Below are 22,132 nucleotides of genomic sequence, written 5' to 3'. Positions count from 1 at the left end.
TTTCTCTGGACTTGAGGATATGGGGAGGGGGTGGGGTGGGATGTGACAGGGTAAGAGAGTGTCATGGACATATATACACTACCAAATGTAAAATAGATAGCTAGTGGGAAGCAGCCGCATAGCACAGGGAGGTCAGCTCGGTGCTTTGTGACCACCTAGAGGGGTGGGATGGGGAGGGTGGGAGGGAGGGAGATGCAAGAGGGAAGAGATATGGGGATATATGTATATGTATAACTGATTCACTTTGTTGTAAAGCAGAGGCTAACACACCATTGTAAGGCAATTATACTTCAATAAAGATGTTTAAAAAAAAAAAAAAAGCCTTTCTCACTTTAATAAAATTTTGAATTATATATATATTTTTTTTACTTAAGAAAACTTTTCAGTCCATGTAGGAGGTTTTGATAGGAAAATGCATGTTTTTAGTGTTTCATATGATCTTTGTTCTTCTGAGGTGGCATTGAGCCTGTCTCCTCCCCTGAGCTCTCCTTACAGGCTCATGGGAACCAGGCAGCTTAGTCCCTCAGCCATACACCCAAACTGGGCATGGTGTGGTAGGATAGGTAGGTAAGCGACCTGGTGCCTGGAAATGGCCCTGATGTCTCCACTCTGACAGGTTCTGAAGCAGCCACTCAGCTCTGCTTTCACAGCATTCTTTTTGACATCTCAGAATACAGTACGTCCTGAGGACACTCTGTGCTTCAGTATCTTCATCAGCAAAATGATGATAAGAACAGTGTCAGCTTCATAGGATTGTTGTGGGGATAAAATAAGTTAAGTCAAGTGAAGTGCTTAGAACAATGACTGGCATGTAGTAAGCTCTCAACAAATGTTAGCTGTCATTGCCTCATGTAGGAGGAGTCAGACAGAATTAGGTTTGGACCCTGGCTCTGTCTTTTATCAGCTATGCTGCCCTGAGCTCTTTGCTTAACCTCGCTAAAACTCAGTTTTCCTTTTTAAAACAGAGGTCCTAATACTGCTAGGATTGTGGTAGGATTAATCACATAATGCATATAAAGTTGCTAGCGCATAGTAACCACTTAATAGATAGTGGTTTGGCTATTAGTGCTGTCAGATTATTAGTGCTGGACTTTTTCAGAGGCCTCTACTTCCTTACCCCAATGCATGGCTCATACTGGAACGTTCTGGCACTTAGCTATACAGGTGGAAAGCTGACAGCTTAGCAAGGGGGGGTGTGGGGAAGGCCTTTGGGTCTCCACTCACCTTGAGACAAACATCATGTCACATTGGTGCTGCCCACCGTGTGCATGTGGGGGCCTTGCATCAGGTAAGGATCTCGGCTTGGACAGGGTGGGATGGAGTACATAGGGCAGGTGCAGATCTGGATTTTCACATGAACATAGAATGTGGGAAGGATCCAGAAGAAAGAAAAGAAATTAGTGAACTGGGAAGTCTGGCTCATGTTTGTTTCTACCTCAACCTGTCTTAGGAGTTTGAAATCGTCTATGAAACTGAAAGCACTTTTCATCACAGCCATCATTTGCCATAGGCATTTGCAGCTGTCAGACTAATTTCTCTAGATGTTCTGTGAGGCTCTGGCCAGCACTACTGTTTCTCAGTGTGGGACTTAAAAAGCTGAGAGGATTTGGGGACTACCGGAACTTAACAAGGTAACATCACCACAGAAGATAGCATTTCCAATACTTAATTCTTATGGTTGAATAGACTTTTGATGATCTCATTAGTGTAATACATTTATAATTTTCTGAGCTTCCCTTTTTTTCCTCTTTCCTCTAAGCAGCTATCTTTTCTTCCTGCTTTAGATACCAAGGGACTTACGAACTACCTCTTTCTCCATTATTAAATTCTGCTGATAGGGAAACGTGTTCCTAGGAATTTATATAAGATGTGAAGGCCTGGAAACAAATCAAAGCATATGCCCCAGCAATGGGAAGTAAACAGTTAAGGGCAAACAAACTTGAAAAGAAAAACAAAAAAACCCCAAAAAAGCCCCAAAAAACTAATCTATTAAGTTTTTATGACTTCTGAGACAGAAATATGTGTCCAAGTTCGTCCATATCTTTGCTTTCATCTCCTTGGACACATAGAGGCACTACATCTTCTAGGTAAGTCCATGTAGTAGGGTTCTGGTCAACTGGAATGATGTGTGCTGTTCTAGGAATGGCCCATAAAAGCAGTCATGGGTGATCATCTTCCTTTCTCTGTCTTTCTTTCTCATCAGCTGGCTTGAAAGAGAGAACCTTAAGGGCCAGTGTGAGGGTGGAACCTCAAGTTGAAGGTGCCTGGGTTCATGAATGACTCTGTGGAGCAGAATAACCACCCCCACCAATTAATCCACACAGGGCTGTGATGTGAGCAAGGAATACAATTTTATTATGTTTAGCTGCTATAATTTGGGAGTTGTTATAGAAGTTAGGCTACCTTGAATAATATAGTCATTTTGACACTATTTAGCTGCTAAGTTTGGCAGAGACATTATTTCCTAAATCACATACTTGTTGAATTTTTTTAGTATTATCAGCAACTTTTAAAGTAAGGAAACTGGGCTTCCCTGGTGGCACAGTGGTTAAGAATCCGCCTGCCAATGCAGGGGACATGGGTTTGAGCCCTGGTCCGAGAAGATCTCACATGCCATGGAGCAACTAAGCCCCTGCGCCACAACTACTGAGCCTGCGCTCTAGAGCCCGCAAGCCACAACTACTGAGCGCACGTGCCACAACTACTGAAGCCTGTGTGCCTAGAGCCCATGCTCTGCAGCAAGAGAAGCCACTGCAGTGAGAAGCCCACACACCGCAACTAAGATCAGCCCCCACTCGACGCAACTAGAGAAAGCCTGTGCACAGCAACGAAGACCCAATGCAGACAAAAATAAATAAATAAAATAAATAAGTTTATAAAAATAGAATAAAGAAACTGAGAAGCTACATAAAGATACAAGTTTTTTTGACAGTCAGTCCCTTTCTCTATAAACAATATGATCAAGGCATTCATTACCTCATTTATTCTGTACACTGACTCTGTGAAGATCTTGAGAGATAAGGAAACTGAGGTTCAAAGAGGTTAAGTATTACAACATGGACAAGATCACACAGCTACTGTTTGCTTTGGATCCAGGATTAAAACTCAAACCACAAAGGTCTTGTTATTTTCACTGTAAAGTGCTCCTTTTAAGAAAACAGCAGTCAAGAAAGAGAGTGTACACAGAGTAAGTATATAAGACTTTCTGGAGAGGTAGCAAAACCTAGAAAAAAATATAACTGGGTACCAGGTCATACTTCAGAAACTCTATGACAGATCATAAAACAGAAAGATGGAAAAAAAAGGTAAGAGGATAATCATGAATCCAGACCACAAGACTGGATTCCTAGGATCCAAGGTTCAAAATCTAGTCCAGAAGTTTTTAACGTTTCTATAATCAGTTATTAGGTTTCACTTAAATTGTTTAATAAAAAGTCATTCTTTATCCAGAATGTCTGAGGTTGTGTACTCAAATTCCTTTTTATTTCAAGTTAATGGATCTAAACCCTTAAAGGTGTACATATTACTCAGGGTTTTCCAGAGAAATAGAACCAATAGCAGATTATCTGTCTATCTATCAAGAGTATTTATTTTAAGGAATTGGCTCATGTGGCTGTGTGGCTGGCAAGTCTGAAATCTTCAGGGCAAACTGGCAGGCTGGAGACCCAGCAAAAAGCTGATGTTGCTTGAGCATAAAGGCAGTCTGGAGGCAGAATTCCCTTTTCCCTGTAGAACCTTGGTCTTTTTCTCTTAAGACCTTTAACTGATTACATGAGGCCCACCCACATTATGGAAAGTAATCGGCTTTATTCAAAGTCTACTGATCGAAATGTTAATCTCATCTTAACGAAACCTTCACAGAAACATCCAGACTGACATTTGACCAGATATCTGGGTACTGTGGCCTAGCTAAGGTAACACACAAAATTAACCATCATAGGGTATTAATTACAAACAAAATATCCAAATCTAGTTAGAGCCTAATGAACATGTTCTGGTTATTGGATTGGTGGTACTTTTTCTGAATGGGATGACCCCATTCTATCTGTCTGTTAGAAAGAAAAAGAATGGCTGCATCCTTTAAACCCACAAATGTGTGCTTGATTAAGCATTGAAGCAAAACTCTAAACATTAAAGTAAAAGACATTTCAAGCATCATCCAGCAGGTGAGCGATAAATATCTTGGGCTGTGGAGGCTTGCCTGTTGTACCTGCACTGAATGTCTCTTCACCAGTAGCTGCTCTGCCTTCCTTCCTGGCCCCGAACACTTCGAAACCTATTGAACTCAAAGCTGCTGCCACTTGTTTAATGCTTAATTTTTCTCCATAGTTTTTGGCCTCTCATCTTCATGTAGTTCAGTTGGAATGTACTTCTCTCTTTTTTAATAATCCAAATGAGTCTTATTATGTCATGTCCCATTCCAGTATTCTTTCATCTGTGAGTCTTTTCTGCTGTTTTTCACTCCTCTAGCAGTCATACCCCTTGTGGAACTTCCATCCTTATGCAACCTACAGATAATTTCTCCCATGGGAAATTGTCACATGTTGGCATAGTTTTTTGCACTACTGTGAATATGAAAAAATGCACCACAAGCATATTTTAGTGACGTTATAATAAAAAGTTTAATTAACAAAAAATACCATATAACACATAAATTCATCATGAATTGGCCGTATCATGTATTGATAGCCAGCCATATCTGAGAAAAACAAAAACAAAACAAAAAAACTTCACTCTCATGTCTTTTTGTGTCATTTTGTGGTTCAGGAGTCACAGCCGTCATAGGACTTGCCTGAATATGTTGATCTGAGACCCCCTTTGGCACCTCTGTATCAGAGTGTCTGCTCCACCCCTTCCTCCTTGTATCATATGCATCAAATACTGGAAGGCATGCAGCAGACATCCTGGTTTTGTTTTGTTTTTGGAACAAAAATTTCCAGAGGATTTTCGTCTGATCTATGACACCAAGGGTTGCTTTGCTGTTCATCGTATTACACCTGAGGAGGCCAAGTATAAGTTATGCAAAGTGAGAAAGATCTTTGTGGGGACAAAAGGAATCCCTCATCTGGTGACCCATGATGCTCGCACTATCTGCTACCCTGATCCGCTCATCAAGGTGAATGACACCATTCAGATTGATTTGGAGACTGGCAAGATTACTGATTTCATCAGATTTGACACTGGTAACCTGCGCATGGTGACTGGAGGTGCTAACCTGGGAAGAATTGGTGTGATCACTAACCGGGAGAGACATCCTGGTTCTTTTGATGTAGTTCATGTGAAAGATGCCAACGGCAATAGCTTTGCCACCCGGCTCTCCAACATTTTCGTTATTGGCAAAGGCAACAAACCATGGATCTGTCTTCCTCGTGGAAAGGGTATCTGCCTTACCATTGCTGAGGAGAGAGACAAGAGACTGGCAACCAAACAGAGCAGTGGATAAAATGATCTCTTAAGTGACGTGACTGGGAAAGTCTTTCACTTATGGATAATACTACATAATTAAAAGCCTCTTTAGTGGAGGAACTCTGGTTTTGTTTTTGTTTTTGTTTTTTTAAGATACCTCCAGCCAGCTGGCTAAGGCTTGTGCTGAGATACTCTATCTACAATTGTCATCTACTGATAATCTTTTATGTATAATGTCATTGTTGGATACTTACCTGGATTTTTCCAAACATAAGGCAGTCTGTCTTTGCCAATTCTAGAAGGTAGCGAAGGGACTGACTTTATTTTGCTGGTGGTCAAACCATCCTTTTCTTTGTTTTATTCTCTGGACAGTGAATTATTTCCTGTTTCCATCTGTAAAATGGTGAACTTTTTCATTCTAAAATACAATAAATATTATATTCACGATGAGTTGTATTGTTTTGAAATTGGGAACTGTGTTTCATATTTGTTGAGTATCTTCACAGATCAGCATTAGCAACTCACTAAATATTTGGTGGGTGTTAGAAGCTCAATTGCTGTTTGTCCTGAAGATTTTCTGTTAAATTAATAATTGGGCAGCACGTAGGCAAAGTATGTTAAAAAAATGTTTTCTTTCAGAATGTTAAAGCACTCAGATTTGATTGAGGGGCAGGATTTATGTAAAGGAGAAAATATCCATCAGAAAAAAAATGTTTCTAATTTTATCATGTATTGATAGCCAGCCATATCTGAGAAAAACAAAAACAAAACGAAAACCCTTCACCCTCACGTCTTCTTGTGTCATTTTGTAATTCAGGAGTCACAGTTCCACAGCCGTCACAGGACTTGCCTGAATGTGATTTTGTTTTGTTTTCTCTGTTTCTTTGTGAAGGGGAAGTACTGAAGAGTCATTCTAAGAAAATGAATTCCACGTACCTGGTTCACCGTTAGATACTCTTTAAATAAGTCTTTGAATGACAGTATGTTTCTGGAAACACATGGTTAGCTGGATGATAACTAAGGTGATTGATCACAGGCTCAGTGGTTGTTGGCTTCACAGGGCAGATGTAGGAGGCCAAGATCAGTGCAAACAACAGGGTAGGGGGAGTACTTTCTAGTTACGACTGTAAAGATGTCAAGAGATGAGCTCTGGGCAGAGGAAATATAGTTGTAATGGGGTGGGGTGGGCGCCAGCTGTCAGTGCGGGGCTGTTTAGCAAGTGGCTGTTAGGGGTTCTGCTCCACCAACGGGTGGCATCGCAGTGGATCTTCCCTCCCTCCCCTTCCTCTGTATAAAAGAAGCCCTGATTCTGACCAGGAGAAGATGGTTCTTTGAGACACTAGTGTGCCATCTTCTCGGTCTGCTGGCTTTCCGAGTAAAGTCGTTATTCCTTGTCCCAGCAACTCCTCTCCCAATTTACTGGCCTGTCGTTTGGTGAGCAGAATGAGCTTGGACTCGGCATCATCGTTATCCCTATTTTTCAGAAAAAGCAACTAATACTCCAAGACTTTTAAACACTTGCCCATAATTTCATTACAGGTGAGTAAGGATGGAGGCTAGATTCAGCTCATCTTTTTCCCAGGGCAGTGTTTGTTCTCCTGTTCTAGACTCAATGGAGAATAACTCCAATGCCTCAATTCTCCTGAGCACATTCCCCATGAACCAGGTTTTTTCAGGGTTTTCAATAATCAAGGTGTCTCTGCAGAGGGCCTGGGGCAGTAGGAGAGACGAAAATCACCTCATACAGGGAAAAGAAAAACCAGTGGAAGAGCAGGAAAAACAAAGAGGGAGAATAAAAAAGATACACAGATGAAACATCTATTTATCTAGAATGGTTGGAAATGTTTATTTTGGCTAACAGCTACACTTTATCTCATTCATGGTCAAAAAATTCTTAAAAACATCATGTAACACTAAAACTAAACTGATCATAATTTATTTCATATGATAGTCAAAGTCTTATTTTTTTTTTGAGAATTTTTTTTAACATCTTTATTGGAGTATAATTGCTTTACAATGGTGTGTTAGTTTCTGCTTTATAACAAAGTGAATCAGCTATACATATACATATATCCCCATATCTCCTCCCTCTAGCATCTCCCTCCCACCCTCCCTACCCCATCCCTCTAGGAGGTCACAAAGCACCGAGCTGATCTCCCTGTGCTATGTGGCTCCTTCCCACTAGCTATCTGTTTTATGTTTGGTAGTGTATATATGTCCATGCTACGCTCTCACTTCATCCCAGCTTACCCTTCTCCCTCCCCATGTCCTCAAGTCCATTCTCTACACCTGCATCTTTATTCCTGTCCTGCCCCTAGGTACTTCAGAAACTTTTTTTTTAGATTCTATATATATATATGGAATCCATATATATGTGTTAGCATACGGTATTTGTTTTTCTCTCTCTGACTTCACTCTGTATGATGGACTCTAGGTCCATCCAACTCATTACAAATAACTCAATTTCGTTTTTTTTATGGTCGAGTAATATTCCATTGTATATATGTACCACATCTTCTTTATCCATTCATCTGTTGATGGGCACTTAGGTTACTTCCATGTCCTGGCTATTGTAAATGAGCTGCAGTGAACATTGTGGTACATGACTCTTTTTGAATTATGGTTTCCTCAGGGTATATACCCAGTAGTGGGATTGCTGGGTCATATGGTAGTTCTGTTTTTAGTCTTTTAAGGAACCTCCATACTGTTCTCCATAGTGGCTGTATCAATTTATATTCCCACCAACAGTGCAAGAGGGTTCCCTTTTCTCCGCATCTTCTCCACCATTTATTGTTTGTAGATATTTTGATGATGGCCATTCTGACTGGTGTGAGGTGATACCTCATTGTAGTTTTGATTTGCATTTCTCTAATAATTAGTGATGTTGAGCATCCTTTCATGTGTTTGTTGCCAATCTGTATATCTTCTTTGGAGAAATGTATATTAAGGTCTTCTACCCATTTTTGGATTGGGTTGTTTGTTTTTTGAAATTGAGCTGCATGAGCTGTTTATATATTTTGGATATTAATCCTTTGTCAGTTGCTTCATTGGCAAATATTTTCTCCCATTCTGAGGGTTGTCTTTTGGTCTTATTTATGGTTTCCTTTGCTGTGCAAAAGCTTTTAAGTTTCATTAGGTCCCATTTGTTTATTTTTGTTTTTATTTCCATTTCTCTAGGAGGTGGGTCAAAAAGGATCTTGCTGTGATTTATGTCATAGAGTGTTCTGCCTATGTTTTCCTCTAAGAGTTTTATAGTGTCTGGCCTTACATTTAGGTCTTTAATTCATTTTGAGTTTATTTTTGTGTATGGTGTTAGGGAGTGTTCTAATTTCATTCTTTTACATGTAGCTGTCCAGTTTTCCCAGCACCACTTATTGAAGAGGTTGTCTTTTCTCCATTGTATATTCTTGCCTCCTTTGTCAAAAATAAGGTGACCATATGTGTATGGGTTTACCTCTGGGCTTTCTATCCTGTTCCATTCATCTATATTTCTGTTTTTGTGCCAGTACCATACTGTCTTGATTACTGTAGCTTTGTAGTATAGCCTGAAGTACGGGAGCCTGATTCCTCCAGTTTCATTTTTCTTTCTCAAGACTGCTTTGGTTATTCCAGGTCTTTTGTGTTTACATACAAATTGTGAAATTTTTTGTTCTAGTTCTGTGAAAAATGCCATTGGTAGTTGGATAAGGATTGCATTGAAGTTGTAGATTGCTTTGGATAGTATAGTCATTTTCACAATGTTGATTCTTCCAATCCAAGAACATGGTATATCTCTCCATCTGTTTGTATCATCTTTAATTTCTTTCATCAGTGTCTTATAGTTTTCTGCATAGAGGTCTTTTGTCTCCTTAGGTAGGTTTATTCCAAGGTATTTTATTCTTTTTGTTGCAATGGTAAATGGGAGTGTTTCCTTAATTTCTCTTTCAGATTTTTCATCATTAGTGTATAGGAATGCAAGAGATTCGTGTGCATTAATTTTGTATCCTGCTACTTTACCAAATTCATTGATTAGCTCTAGTAGTTTTCTGGTAGCATGTTTAGGTTTCTCTATGTATAGTATCATGACATCTGCAAACAGTGACAGTTTTACTTCTTCTTTTCTGATTTGGATTCCTTTTATTACTTTTTCTTCTCTGATTGCTATGGCTAAAACTTAGAAAACTATGTTGAATAATAGTGGTGAGAGTGGACATCCTTGTCTTGTTCCTGATCTTAGAGGGAATGCTTTCAGTTTTTCACCATTGAGAATGATGTTTGCTGTGGGTTTGTCATATATGGCCTTCATTATGTTGAGGTAAGTTCCCTGTATGCCTACTTTCTGAAGGGTTTTTATCATAAAAGGGTGTTGAATTTTGTCGAAAGCTTTTTCTGCATCTATTGAGATGATCATATGGTTTTTCTCCTTCAGTTTGTTAATATGGTGTATCACACTGATTGATTTGTGTATATTGAAGAATCCTTGCATTCCTGGGATAAACCCCACTTGATCATGGTGTATGATCCTTTTAATATGCTGTTGGATTCTGTTTGCTAGTATTTTGTTGAGGAATTTTGCATCTATGTTCATCAGTGATATTGGCCTATAGTTTTCTGTCTTTGTGACATCTTTTTCTGGTTTTGGTATCTGGGTGATGGTGGCCTCGTAGAATGAGTTTGGGAGTGTTCCTCCCTCTGCTATATTTTGGAAGAGTTTGAGAAGGATAGGTGTTAGCTCTTCTCTAAATGTTTGATAGAATTCGCCTGTGAAGCCATCTGGTCCTGGGCTTTTATTTTTTGGAAGATTTTTAATCACAGTCACAATTTCAGTGCTTGTGATAGGTCTGTGTATATTTTCTATTTCTTCCTGGTTCAGTCATGGAAGGCTGTGCTTTTCTAAGAATTTGTCCATTTCTTCCAGGTTGTCCATTTTATTGGCATATGGTTGCTTGTAGTAATCTCTTATGACCTTTGTATTTCTGCAGTGTCAGTTGTTACTTCTCCTTTTTCATTTCTAATTCTGTTAATTTGAATCTTCTCCCTTTTTTTCTTGATGAATCTGGCTAATGGTTTATCAATTTTGTTTATCTTCTCAAAGAACCAGGTTTTAGTTTTATTGATCTTTGCTATCATTTCCTTCAGTTCTTTTTCATTTATTTCTGATCTGATCTTTATGATTTCCTTCCTTCAGCTAACTTTGGGGTTTTTTTTTGTTCCTCTTTCTCTAATTGCTTTAGGTGTAAGGTTAGGTTGTTTATTTGAGATGTTTCTTGTTTCTTGAGGTACAGTTGTATTGCTATAAACTTCCCTCTTAGAACTGCTTTTGCTGCATCCCATAGGTTTTGGGTCGTCGTGTTTTAATTGTCATTTGTTTCTAGGTATTTTTTGATGTCCTCTTTGATTTCTTCAGTGATCTCTTGGTCATTTAGTAACGTATTGTTTAGCCTCCATGTGTTTGTGTTTTTTACAGATTTTTTCCTGTAATTGATATCTAGTCTCATAGCGTTGTGGTCAGAAAAGATACTTGATACGTTTTCAATTTTCCTAAATTTACCAAGTCTTGATTTGTGACCCAAGATATGATCTATCCTCGAGAATGTTCCATGAGCACTTGAGAAGAAAGTGTATTCTGTTGTTTTGGATGGAATGTCCTATAAATATCAATTAAGTCCATCTTGTTTAATGTATCATTTAAAGCTTGTGTTTCCTTATTTATTTTCATTTTGGATGATCTGTCCATTGGTGAAAGTGGGGTGTTGAAGTCCCCTACTATGACTGTGTTACTGTCGATTTCCCTTTTTATGGCTGTTAGCATTTGCCTTATGTAAAGAGGTGCTCCTATGCTGGGTGCATAAATATTTTCAATTTTTATATCTTCTTCTTGGATTGATCCCTTGATCATTATGCAGTGTCCTTCTTTGTCTCTTGTAATAGTCTTTATTTTAAAGTCTATTTTGTCTGCTATGAGAATTGCTACTCCAGCTTTCTTTTGATTTCCATTTGCATGGAATATCTTTTTCTATCCCCTCACTTTCAATCTGTATGTTTTCCTAGGTCTGAAGTGGGTCTCTTGTACATAGCGTATATACAGGTCTTGGTTTTTTATCCATTCATCCAGTCTATGTCTTTTTGTTGGAGCATTTAATCCGTTTACATTTAAGGTAGTTATCGATATGTATGTTCCTATTACCATTTTCTCAATTGTTTTGGGTTTGTTATTGTAGGTCTTTTTCTTCTTTTGTGTTTCCTGCCTAGAGAAGTCCCTTTAGCATTTGTTGTAAAGCTGATTTGGTGGTGCTGAATTCTCTTAGCTTTTGCTTGTCTGTAAAGGTTTTAATTTCTCTGTTGAATCTGAATGAGATCCTTGCTGGGTAGAGTAATCTTGGTTGTAGGTTTTTCCCTTTCATCACTTTAAATATGTCCTGCCACTCCACTGTGGTTTGCCAAGTTTCTGCTTAAAGATCAGCTCTTAACCTTATGCGGATTCCCTTGTATGTTATTTGTTGCTTTTCCCTTGCTGCTTTTAATATTTTTTCATTGTATTTAATTTTTGTTAGTTTGATTATTATGTGTCTTTGCATGTTTGTCTTTGGATTTATCATGTGTGGGACTCTCTGTGCTTCCTGGACTTGATTGACTATTTCCTTTCCTATGTTAGGGAAGTTTCAACTATAATCTCTTCAAGTATTTTCTCAGACCCTTTCTTTTTCTCTTCTTCTGCAGGGACCCCTATAATTCGAATGTTGGTGCGTTTAATGTTGTCCCAGAAGTCTCTGAGACTATCTTCAATTCTTTTCATTCTTTTTTCTTTATTCTGCTCTGTGGTAGTTTTTTCCACTATTTTATCTTTCAGGTCACTTATCCGTTCTTCTGCCTCAGTTATTTTGCTACTGATTCCTTCTAGAGAGTTTTCAATTTCATTTATTGTGTTGTTCCTCATTTTTGTTTGCTCTTTAGTTCTTCTAGTTCTTTTTTCAACATTTCTTGTATTTTCTCCATCCTATTTCCAAGATTTTGGTTCATCTTTACTATCATTACCGTGAATTCTTTTTCAGGTAGACTGCCTATTTCCTCTTCATTTGTTTGGTCTGGTGGGTTTTTGCCTTGCTCCTTCATCTGTTGTGTGTTTCTCTGTCTTCTCATTTTGCTTAACTTACTGTGTTTGGGGCCTCCTTTTCACAGGCTGCAGGTTCATAGTTCCCGTTGTTTTTGGTGTCTTGCCCCACTGGCTAAGGTTGGTTCAGTGGTTGTGTAGGCTTCCTGGTGGAGGGAACTGGTGCCTGTGTTTTCATGGATGAGGCTGGATATTGTCTTTCTGGTGGGCAGGACCCTGTCCAGTCATGTGTTTTGGGGTGTCTGTGACCTTATTATGATCTTAGGCAGCCTCTCTGCTAATGGGTTGTGTGTGTTCCTGTCTTGTTAGTTGTTTGGCATAGGGTGCCCAGCACTGTAGCTTGCTGGTCGTTGAGTGGAGCTGAGTCTTAGCATTGAGATGGAGGTCTCTGGGAGAGGTTTCACCATTTGATATTACATGGAGCTGGGAGGATTCTGGTGGACCAGTGTCCTGAACTTGGCTCTCCCACCTCAGAGGCACAGGCCTGACACCTGGCCGGAGCACAAGACCCTGTCAGTCACACGGCTCAGAAGAAAAGGGAGAAAAAATGAAAGAAAGAAACAATAAAATAAAATAAAGTTATTAAAATAAAAAAATCTATGAAAAAAATTAAAAAGTAACAAAAGAAAGAAAGAAAGAAAGAAAAGAGCAACTAAACCAAAAAACAAATCCACCAGTGATAACTAGTGCTAAAACGTATACAAAAATAAAAAAGAACAGAACCATAGGACAAATGGTAAAAGCAAAGCTATACAGACAAAATCAGACAAAGAAGCATACACATACCCACTCACAAAAAGAGATAAAGGAAAAATATATATATATCTATATATAAAAAAGGAAAAAAGGAAGAGAGCAACCGAATCAGTAAACAAATCTACCAATGATAATAAACTCTAAATACTAAACTAAGATAAACATAAAACCAGAAACAAATTAGATGCAGAAAGCAAACCCCAAGTCTACAGTTGCTCCCAGAGTCCACTGCCTCAATTTTTGGGGTGATTCGCTGTCTATTCAGGTATTCCACAGATGCAGGGTACATCGAGTTAAATGTGGAGATTTAATCCGCTGCTTCTGAGGCTGCTGGGAGAAATTTCCCTTTCTCTTCTTTGTTCGCACAGCTCCTGGGGTTCAGCTTTGGTTTTGGCCCCACCTCTGCGTGTAGGTCACCTGCGGACGTCTGTTCCCTGCCCAGGCAGGATGGGGTTAAGTAGCAGCTGATAAGGGGGCTCTGGCTCACTCAGCCTGGGAGTGGGAGGGGTACGGAATGTGGGGTGAGCCTTTGGTGGCAGAGGCCAGCGTGACGTTGCACCAGCCTGATGCGCACTGTGTTCTCCCGGGGAAGTTGTCCCTGGATCACCGGACCCTGGCAGTGGTGGGTTGCACAGGCTCCCCGGAGGGGAGGTGTGGATAGTGACCTGTGCTTGCACACAGGATTCTTGGTGGCTGCAGCAGCAGTCTTAGCGTTTCATGCCTGTCTCTGGTGTCTGTGCTGATAGCTGCAGTCTCTGGAGCTCGTTTAAGCAGTGCTCTGAATCCCCTCTCCTCGCCCACCCCGAAACAATGGTCCCTTGCCTCTTAGGCAGGTCCAGACTTTTTCCCGGACTCCCTCCTGGCTAGCTTTGACACACTAGTCCCCCTCAGGCTGTGTTCATGCAGCCAACCCCAGTCCTCTCCCTGGCATCTGACCTCTGAAGCCCAAGCCTCAGCTCCCAGCCCCCACCTGCCCTGGCAGGCGGGGAGCAGACAAGCCTCTCAGGCTGGTCAGTGCTGGTCAGCACAGATCCTCTGTGTGGGAATCTCTCTGCTTTGCTCTCTGCACCCCTGTTGCTGTGCTCTCCTCTGTGGCCCTGAAGCTTCCCCCACACCCACCCCCATCTCCGCCAGTGAAGGGGTTTCCTCGTGTGTGGATACTTTTCCTCCTTCACAGCTCTCTCCCAGAGGTGCAGGTCCTTTTTCTATTTTTTCGTCTCTGTTTTTTGTTTTTTCTCTTGCCCTACCCAGGTACGTGGGGAGTTTCTTGCCTCTTGGGAGGTCTGAGGTCTTCTCCCAGCGTTCAGTAGGTGTTCTATAGGAGTTGTTCCACATGTAGATGTATTTCTGATGTATTTGTGGGGAGGAAGGTGATCTCCACGTCTTACCCTCCGCCATCTCGAAGGTCTCCCTACAAAGTCTTATTTTAAATTCTAATTATTACTGTGAATCTTTAAGAAAATCTGGCCCTATTGATTCTGGGTAGATTGATTTTACTATATCCAGTGTACCAAGGATAGTTATTTCAGATGCCATCTGTTGTTATGAACTGTCATGCCCTACCCTGCCCCATTGATTCCAATTTATTACTTCAGCTGAAAAGAGAAAACATTTCAGTGAAAGGGGAAGCAGGAAATTCCAATGGATAAGCAGCAGTTGGAGTGCTAACCTGTCATTTGGAAGGAAAAAATGCTGTTGTTGACACATTTTTTCCTTGTTTGTGACAGAAATTAGGTAACTCCCTGATGTACTGTCTCTTCACAAAATTGGTGGGGGTGTGATAAATGTCTATGCGGTATATAAAGATATTCATAACAAAGAGTTATGGTATGAAAAATGTCCTTTTCTCACAATAGAAAGAATAGCTCTTGTTCTACATAATTGGTACCTATATATTTTGTTGTTATAAATCCTGGTTTGCTCAGTAAGCTGAAGTTCATTTCTTCACCATGAATCTTGAACCCAACGTTGATGAATCAAAAGGATCAAATAGGAGCAAAGCTCCTATACTTTATATATAATAGTTATACAGGTCCACCTCAGTGAGTCTGTTTTAAAATGACCACTTTAGTTAAATGAATTATTTTTTCCTCTCAAAAATAATTTTGGAATTCTGATACTTTGTAGTGTAAGACTCAAAGGGACTTTGTATTCCTCTGTTTCCTGAATGATATCCCAGATATATGGATAATATCCTTATTTTAATCATTTAAAAATGTATATTTGATATTCATTAAAATATGTTTGATTTCTGATTTTGATAGTTGTGTTACGTTCATGTAAGATGTTAGCATTAGGGGAAGATAGATGGAGGGAATAAAAAGTTAAAAAGAAAAAAATGTATTGAACTCCCCCCATTTGCCAGGAACGGTGTGAGGCACTTGGTACACAGTGGTGATTAAGCAGGCAGAATCCATTATTCCCTCCTCTCCTCACTTAGTTATGAAGTTATCATTTAGTCATACCAACGTTTTTTCCACTGCAATTGAAGCCTATGTGTGTCTTATTCTTTTCTAGAAAACCTTAATTTTCCCACTTACTGAGCACTTATGCTCAGTTAAGCACTTATTCCTAGGTGTTTTCTGTATTTCATTGCTTTATTCTTACAGCACACCTGTAGAGTAAGTGTTATTACCCATGATTTGCATGTGAGGAGACTGAGGTGAGAATATAAGCTAAACGAGCTTCCCCATAGGACAGAGTGGCTGAACTGGGACTTTCACTTGGGTTTGTATAAATCCGTAGGGTGTTGTCATCTCATCTCACAGCCCTCCACCGATAAGAATCACCTCTGTGCCGGGTCCGTTCAGATCTCAATCCTTTTCCTCATAGCCCTATTCTTGTAACGTTTGTTACTTACCAGCAAACTGCTCTCCTACCTCTTAACCATTAGCAGAACCACAAACTGGATGAAGTTTCTAAATCATGGTTTGGCTAATGTAGAAGGGTTTATGAGAATGGGTACAGACCTAACATTAAGGATTAGACAATGCCAATGCTTTCTGATGGAAATCATATGTAGATAACAGAGGCTGTGCAAGTGAAGTATCTACTTTTTTGAAAGTACCTCTACTTTTTGAAACTTCCACCATCCCTTGATCAACTTATTCTCAAGCCAGGCTTATGTTTCCAGTTACTGTTTAAAGTCATAAAATAAACAAATCCTTGAATAATATTCCTCATCAGTTATAAATGTAACTTCTTAACTTTAATATGCAAAGGTTGGACCTGGGGCTGCCTAGGTTATCTGGGCTGCAGAGTACATTCGTTCTTTTCATCTCAACAAGATGGAAATTTTAGGATACCAAGGGGACAGAGAGAAGACAAGGCTCTTTTTTATTCCCAAAGAACACAAAGTTCTGACATTACTCATGATCTCTCAATCTTTGCATGAAGGTGGGCATTCTCAAGGCTCCTGGGCCCCAGAGTGGTTGTTGCTCCCCTAGGAATTGGGACAGATATCACCAGAAGAGGTGCCCATGGTGGTTAGTCCAGTCTCTGTTCCTAGTAGGAGCGTGGGTAAATTTCTTTCTGGACTCAGTATCAGGCAAGGCTGTGGTTCTTCCAGTAGGTAGATTGCTACTCTCAAAGACATTGTGAATATTTTCTCCTTTTGCTTGGCTGCTAAGAAGCTTAGTTCCAAGTTTAAGTCTCTACCATTTTGTCCTCAACTTGGTTCTGGCTTTGTCTTACTTTCCCATTCTTAGTTTTCATTAATCCTGATTTTTTTAAATTAAAAAACGCTTTTATACTTTACACATCTCTGAAAGTAACCTCAAATCCCTTTGGGAATGAGGCTGAATGTAAATAATCAATGCTATTAATAAGTAATATTTTAACAGCTTCATTCTTATCTATTGAATGAAATAATCTATTGTCTTTACTTATCTCCAAATAATTATACTGTAAAAATTCAATGAAAGGTTTTGTTGTCCAGGCAGACCCAGGACCCACCATGGTAAAATCTGACTTCAGTGATCCTTATAAAAATTTTGCAGGTTACTTTTATATCTGAGAAACAGAACATATAGCTATATTGGACATTTTTATTGTTCTTGATATCCAATGTCTCATTCTAAAGAACTTAATAAATTATAACTGCCACCAACAATGAATGAGGTGGCCAGAATCATCGCATCTTTGCCAGAACTGGGATTTATAACTTTACTGTTCTCTGCATTAACAGTACATCCCAGTTATTTCTAAGATTGGTTTCTCAAATTAGGGACCATGAATTTCTGGGAGACTTCATAGATTCTGAAAAAGTTCTTGGTTTCAGAACATGATTTTGCTGGGAAAAAGGAATCGGTTCACTCTTCTGGAATCAGTCTTTAGTTATAGAATTTAAACATAGGGATCCTAATTAAGAAATAAGAACAACATTTAAAGAGATGAAAATGCATGCTAAGAAGAGAGCTAAGAAAAGCTAATCCTTTCCAGTTAAGAGAGAAGAAGGCTGAGGGATAACGTATGATAAAGCTTTATGTAAGGCATTTCATACTGGTTTATTGGATGAATTAATCTATTTTTATTTTTTAAATAAATAAATTTATGGCTGCGTTGGGTCTTCATTGCTGCGTGGGGGGGTTTCTCAAGTTGCTGCGAGTGGGGGCTACTCTTCGTTGCAGTGCATGGGCTTCTCATCGCAGTGGCTTCTTTTGTTGCAGAGCACAGGCTCTAGGTGTGCGGGCTGCAGTAGTTGTGGCTCGCGAGCTCTAGAGCGCAGGCTCAGTAGTTGTGGCGCATGGGTTTAGTTGCTCTACCGCATGTGGGATCTTCCCGGACCAGGGGTTGAACCCGTGTCCCCTGCATTGGCAGGAGGGTTCTTAAACACTGTGCCACCAGGGAAGTCCCTAATGACTTTATTAATCAACTAATTTATGTTATTAAAGATCATACTTTCAAAAGTATTTATTTATTCATTTTAGGTAAAAATAGGTAAGACCAAGTAAATCTCGTTTTGTATAGAATACATTAACATCTTATGTCTGGCTGCTTTGTTTTCAATGGGAAAGTCACAGTACAATAATATAGGACCATATCATTTTAAACCTTTATGTTTTCTATAGGAAAAATTAACCCATATGTTCTAAATTGATTTGCCCTTAAGTCATTACAATGTGGCATTGTAAAGACTGCCTGATGTCAAAAGAAGCTTCTGGATTTTTTTAAAGAATCATTTTTGTCAGTTTTTGCCAAGAATAAAATGAATTAGAGAACCAGCAGGCTTTACAGATTAGAGCCAAGTTGTTTGAACAGGTTCTACATTTGAAGTTGTAAACCCTTCCATCTTTTTACCAGGACACATCTCTGAAAATGAAAATCCAAATAGAGGATTTTCAAAACATGAACAGCACAAAGTTAGTGAAAGAGTCTGTTTCTGAAGCCCATATTTTCATTATGTCATCCCATTAATAAAAACAGTACATCTCATTCTTCTCTACTTTCCCACAGAAAGAGTCCATTTGTGAAAAGGTTGATTCAGCTCTGTACATCCTTATTGCCAAAGGGAAGTTGTACCTGGTAGGAGAGACAAACAAGGGTCAACACATTATGAATAGGTATATTATGTGCTTAAGCGTTGTATTAGAGCTTCAGAGTGCTACGGGATATGGACAGGGAAAAGATTAACTTGGCAGCAAATTGAGGAAATTTTGATGGAAGAGGTGAAGGCATTAATTTTAACAACTTAGTTAAATAGCCAAGTACATGGTTTTACTGTTTGCTGGGTGAACCAGGAAGATGAAGTAGTATGGACTGTGAACTCTGGGCTTCTCCTGGCTGGAGGAGGCCATGGAATGAAGACATGTGCCTCTGGCAGGTGATAAGAGGGATTCGGGACAAGCACAGTGGGAAAAAGAGGAGATAAGGGAATGGTCAAGGCAGATTTCTTTGACTTTGTGATTTTACTTCTTTAATAAAGAAGAATATCTCTGTGCTTTTGTTCCAGTTTTTCTGCCACCAGTAATGATTTCCTCCACCGCCCACCTGGAATCCTGTCCAACCCATTCGTTCAAGGCTGAGTTCAAAGATTGCCTATTCTGGGAAGGCTTCTCTTACCTTCCAGGCAGAATTTTCTACTCTCTCCTTGGTGGTTTTAACAGCACTGTAGATTTTAAATAAAGAAGATCAAAAGCATCCAAATCTTGGAATTATGCCAAAAGGATTTTAAAAATTAACATGATTTTCTCCCCCAAATATGGCATTACAATAACTGAATACTCATTATGCTAGAATTCCCAGCACACAATGGGTTAATCCTGTGGGCTGCCACAACCGCTTGGTGATGGAGAGGGTGCTGTGGAACCCTCAGCAAGGTCTTGGCAGTCTTCCAGGTGATGTGTGAGGTAGGAGGATTCTTGGTCATTCTCCATCACAGTGCTCCTTTGGAATTAAGATATCTAACCTCATTAAGCCAGAGCAGGTTAACTCCTAGATATGCTATTAAAACCATCTTCTACAATATTTTGGTTCAACTTTTATTCTGCCATAGTACTTCTCACATTGTTTAAAGTGAGGTCCAGAATAGTTGCGTCTTATACATGTTTAACTTATGCATTTTGAGGAGGTGATGCGAAGAAGGCGAGGGGAGAAAGCAGACCAAAAGGCCAAGAAAGAGGGAAAGCAAGAAAAAGGTGACAACTTTATTGGAAAAGCATGTATCTATTGAAATGGGGAGTGGGTTTAAGTTGGGATACATGAATCTCACCCTGTGCTAGCTGATCTCGGTTTCTTGGGCTTCTGTTGGTGGGTGTCTCCCTGTGCTGGAAAAGAGCCTAGTGTTTAAATGTTTACTTTTTCTCACACTACGAACCTGAATGCAGGACAACAAACTGCTTCACCAGGGACGCAATCAAAGAATCATCACTTCTAACACTGGAGGAAAACCCAGCTCTTTCTTAAAGGATTTTTTCAAATGAAATTTTGCATAGGATTTTTATTTCAGTTTTTGTTGTAAGAGCTGACTCTAGAAAACAACCCCAAATTAAATGCAATTCCATTGGCATCTATTAGATGGTGAGCGCTTCAAAGGCAGGGACCAGGCCTTGTTACTGGCCATTTTTGTGCTCCTAGCACTTAGAAGTCTTAATTAACACTGTCTGGATTAATGAGATCATCTCTTGTACAGCTTCAGAACAGCTCTCCCTTCACCCACCTTCGTTATTGACCCAAATTACCTTCTATTTGTGCACTGTGCCCTTGTGCTCTCTGAGCAGGCAATTTGCTCCCTTTAGGCTCATCCACAAGAAATAGTTAACCTTTACCAGCCAGTGTCTTAAACATGTGCAGCTGGATTTGCTGCTTACTTTGACCAAACCTCCTGTTCCTCTCCTCACTGACTTAGTTAGAATGATGAGCTCCTCTAGGAAGAAGCAGGGTCCACAGCCTTTCTTTCCAAATGGGCTGAGAGGGCAGGAGTAACAAGGCAGGAGGGTGAATTTGGAGGGACTCTGGAGCCTCTACTTCTTTTAGCCCTCCCTGGATCTTAGCTGAAATGAAGCTGTTGTCTGGGACATGGAAAATGTTAACTGGCTTTCTCTTCGACCTCCCTCCCCCTCACTGTAAAGCGATGGTTGCTCAGGGTGCAGGCTCAGCCTGAGAGAGCTTATGTGCTCCTGCTTAATTGTTTGGAAGCTAAAAACAGACATGGAACAGTGAGAAGCAAATTGTTTCCTGGGTGCATGTTCAGTGGAGCACTGCTTAAATCACTCCAAGCTTCCCCCAGTCATTTCTGGAACAAGGTGGGGCTGAAGTAATTAAGTAAATAAATGAAATCACAGAAAATCGAGAGGAAAGAAAACTGTTTCTCCTCACAATACAAATGATTTTCAGACAGCTCATTTATTAAATGCCAGGTGACCAGTTCCTTTTCAGCCTCCTTCCTCCATTACCAGCTTAGCCCCTGGGCCGCGGGATGTGGGGCGCTGGGTACCAGGCGCTCCACAGGGGTGATTCCGGCTCAGGAATTTGCGGAGCCCAGCCCCCTCCATTGCCTCCCACTGAGCGCACTGCTCCAGCCTGGCAGCCTATCCTCGGGCGCTGTCACAGGGACTCAGACAACCGCTGACAAACATCCACCCTGGATTTGTCTAGAGCTGCAGCTGTGGGAGCCTCTGGCTCAGCAGCATCCATCAGAGGTCTTTCCAGAAACCATCTTAATAAAAAAGATTCCTGCTGTAATAGTAACAGGCGACCTCTGTACATCCCATGTCTGAGAACTGTACTTGGTACCATAATGTACATTGATGGCAGCGGCTCAAGTTGTCAGATCCAGTAAAAGCCAGAAAAAGAACAGCATAATATTTACGGGCTGAATGGTTTTGAAACAAGAAATGCTTCTGGCATAAAAGGAGATGAAATTTATGCTAACGATCAAAATCATTGCAAATCTGGGTTATTAAAACCAATATTGTATTTTTTAAAAGCCACACGAACCCAGATCACAGACTTTAAGAAGATCAAGTGATTCTAAAGGACATTAGACAAAAAAGAGAAGTTTAACTGTAAATTAGCATGATGGTACTGAACCAGGGTTGCTCATTTTCTCTCTGTATTTTTTATATGGTGGTTGGGGAATAAATGCTTTTTTACATGGGGGAAAAACAGCAGGCTCAGAGTATATGGAAAATTCAGGTGGTGGTCATAAATACATACACCACAATTTACTTTAATTTGAAAGCATAAGCTCCGTAGGAAATGAAGAAAAAGGTTTGGATTCTTTCAGCTAGTAGATTTTGAGAAAATTTTCCGTAATTCAATCTTTTATTTTTCTTACTGGTTTTCATGTATCTGTAAGAAACCAGCACTAAACAAATTGTCTTGTACCAGCACCACTTTCATGCACATTTATTGTGTAAGGTGGAAACTCCTAAGTGTAAG

At 39.9% G+C, this 22,132-nt stretch overlaps 1 pseudogene across 1 annotated transcript; it reads left to right on the top strand.

Moving 5' to 3' along the window:
- Nucleotides 1-3,292: 3,292 nt before the first annotated feature.
- LOC309628987 (small ribosomal subunit protein eS4 pseudogene) lies at nt 3,293-13,218 on the top strand (annotated as a pseudogene). Its single transcript has 2 exons — nt 3,293-3,305; nt 4,812-13,218. The product of its transcript is annotated as a small ribosomal subunit protein eS4 pseudogene (transcript).
- The last annotated feature ends 8,914 nt before the right edge of the window (nt 13,219-22,132 follow it).

This window comes from Balaenoptera borealis (genome assembly GCF_965194805.1).
Source record: "Balaenoptera borealis genome assembly, chromosome: 5".
Taxonomy (NCBI): Eukaryota; Metazoa; Chordata; class Mammalia; order Artiodactyla; family Balaenopteridae; genus Balaenoptera; species Balaenoptera borealis.
This window is presented reverse-complemented; position numbering and strand designations above follow the sequence as displayed.